The sequence below is a fragment of the Bidens hawaiensis genome, unplaced genomic scaffold (genome assembly GCF_021521415.1).
Source record: "Bidens hawaiensis isolate Kalapana, Puna unplaced genomic scaffold, B.hawaiensis_p1.1 tig00027855_1, whole genome shotgun sequence".
NCBI classification, from domain to species: Eukaryota; Viridiplantae; Streptophyta; class Magnoliopsida; order Asterales; family Asteraceae; genus Bidens; species Bidens hawaiensis.
The window spans coordinates 301,468-304,526 of record NW_027494528.1 but is presented as its reverse complement, the minus strand read 5'-3'; the positions used below and the strand labels follow the sequence as shown (position 1 = coordinate 304,526).

Sequence of the window (3,059 nt, the reverse complement as noted above, 5' to 3'; positions counted from 1 at the left end):
TCTATTCTGCCTCGGATATTATTAGGGTCCGGTCCCTTTATCTGCCTCGGAAGTTATCAGGATCAGGTCCCTTTTTCTGCCTCGAGATTATTAAAGGGCTCGGTCCCTTTCCTGCCTTGGATATTATAAGGGTCCAGTCCCTTTTCTGCCTCGAGATTATTAAAGGGCTTGGTCCCTTTTCTGCCTTGGATATTATTAGGGGCCAGTCCATTTTCTACCTTTCTATCTCTTACATTCATTCATAACATACATATCATTCATATATTTTACATAGCATCCATTTTCATAATTATAACTTGACAGTACGTGCAATATCCGAAGATCGTTCACGTGCCAACAAGCAATCATTCATACCGTTCACATATATCACATAGGGCATATACTTATCACTTAGGGGGTGTTTGTTTTACCTCTGAATGATACCATTCAGATGCATATCTCTGGTTCGCTCAGATTAAGACTGTTTGGCTACATTTCATTCAACCTCTTAATGAAAATTTCAACCTCTGAATCGCTCAGTGAAAAAAAGACGCTGAATGAGAACATAGACCACAATAGCCCTAACCTAATACATATTTCTTTCTCATCTGCAATCTCTCCCAACCCTCAACCAAACAATCGATGCTCTGTCCCTCCCAATAGACTGTTGTCTTTCTCATCTGCCGATCTACCATTAACCAGGTAATATTTTTCTCCAATAAATAGCAGTTTACGAATTTTACTTTCAAAATTGATGAACCCTTCTTTGTTCATTTATATTTTATAACATGGATTAATTAGATTAATAATTGTTAGAAATTAGGGCTCAACTCTAGAGATTAGGGCTTTAGGGGTGTTCTTCAGGTTATTTTTTTCGGGTTGTTCGGGAAGATGTTAAGGGCGAGGTGCAGAATTAATGAATTATAGGGATAATTGTTTGGCTGAAAGTGATGGCCAAAGCACCATGGCTGTTCTTTTCCAGGTACAATTTCTTAGCTAATTAATCCTTCTGCTAAATAGCGTATTAATGTAGGTTTGAGAGTAGTTAGTTGTGTAGTAGGAAAGCAAATTAATCCATCAAGCATATTGTTATCTAGGCTTACCTGTATCAGAACAATCGCTTAGGGTAAAAAGTTTAAACTTTGATATAAGAAGAATACTGACATTCAAAAAACCGAACCAAAAAATTGTTGGACTGATCAAATGAAAATAATCATTCAGGAGTAAAAGTAGAAGGAATCTTGCGGCAGGCTGCAGATGTAGAACTTGTTGAGCGCCGGTTTCAAGATTACGAACAGGGTATGTAACTTTAGATCCTTATGTGTGCATACATACATATAAAACACATGTGCGTGCACACGCACACACACATATATGAATGTTTATTATCCTAGCTGCTTTAACTAATTTTCATACTGATATTGGAATTGCAAAAGAGAAAAATTAGTTCTACTGTAACCACACATTATATATTAAAATATGGTTGGTATCCAAGCAAATATTTAAGACTATGGTGCTACTAACTGTCTAATATATTTGATTTGAATTGTTGATGTTATGATAAGATTTATAATGAATGTGAGCATTACGATAGATTTTTAAGATTGGATCTATATCCAGTATATACTACATATTAATAAAATGATACAAGGTAATTAACTAATTAAGACTTTGCTTTTTTGTTATTTGCAATTAAAGTGTAGATTGCAATTTTCAAAAGTGTTCTCTTTATAATTATGTTATTCATATCTAGACTGTCAACTGCAAAATGTTTTGTTGAGCTTAATCAGATCTTTTTTTCCTCTGTAGGCTGCCATAATCGGGTAGCAACGCCATGCTTTAGGATTCGGTTTCGAGGGCAAATCATGCCATACAATTCGTGGTGTTTGGCAGCTGCGTAGGAGGTATTGCGGGAAAGATAAGATGACCAAATAGCACCAAATAGTAGTGGTGGTGGCTGCCAGAAAAGTACTGCAAATGGGACATCAGGTTTGAGTGTTTCGGGCTCGGTCATGGGGTTGAATCTAGGTGCACAAGCTGCATGTTCATAGTTGACAAGTGAGAATGACCAACTAGAGCAAGTTAACTTTGGTGCACAAACGAATTCAGTTTAATCCGGTCAGAATGGGTCGATCTAAAGCAGGTTCTCTTTGGTGTATAAACGACCTTTGATTTTGTATATGAAAGTATTTGGTAGATTGTATTTTAAAGTTGATAGTTAAATAACCGGCTATTATGGTTTTGTGTATCTATATAATTTGTTTCTTTATGTATAACATTTGTAAAGAGAAATATTTCATTTAAGTTGTTTATAATATATTATTTTATAATTCATACAAGGCTTTTTGCATCATCCCAAATTAGTATTTTTATGTGTGTATTATAATTGATTATAATGAGGCGTTTAATGAATGGTTATGATATAAGACACCTTTGTGAGGTAAAGATATGCAATATGTTTACTATTATGGTGATTTTTTTGCTTCATATTTGATACTTTGAAGGTGTCTTTACATTAGAGGATGATGATCATGATCAGATGTTTGTTTTAGCATACCAGACAACAACAGAGTAGCAGGTTGGTCGTGTAACAGGTCTAAAATGTTGGCCTTTTGTAAGCGTATTTTGAAGGATTTATGTGTAATATGTTTTGTCTTTTATAATTATTCACCATTTAGAGTTCTAACCAAACAGATACATTTCATTTAGCATGAAATTGCTCTGAGGGGTAAAATAGTCATTTTCCATAGTTATTCAGAGGTCCAACCAAACAGACTTAGCTGGTTCAGCACTTACTGGCTCAGAGCCTCTTAACCATTCAGACATCCAACACTTAATGATTCAGCCCTTGCCAAACATGTAAGGCCCCATTACCGGTAGCCCTACTTTCGTGTTGGATTTACTCATAAACGCAGTTCTAATATCAGAGTTAATTAAAAACATTCGCGGAATATAAAAACTTTAATAAAACATTTCATAAAAATTCAAAACTTGTCTTAAACAACCAACTTGTCTTTCGAAAACTAAGTAATTAAAACATAACACGCCCTGAGCCTTCCGATGCCAGTCTCTTATTCAAC

General features: G+C 35.1%; 1 long non-coding RNA gene across 1 annotated transcript; it reads left to right on the top strand.

Moving 5' to 3' along the window:
* Window positions 1-394: 394 nt before the first annotated feature.
* Window positions 395-2,793, top strand: LOC143576048 (uncharacterized). Its single transcript, XR_013142882.1, has 3 exons — window positions 395-681; window positions 1,201-1,278; window positions 1,789-2,793. It is a non-coding gene; the product is annotated as an uncharacterized LOC143576048 (long non-coding RNA).
* The last annotated feature ends 266 nt before the right edge of the window (window positions 2,794-3,059 follow it).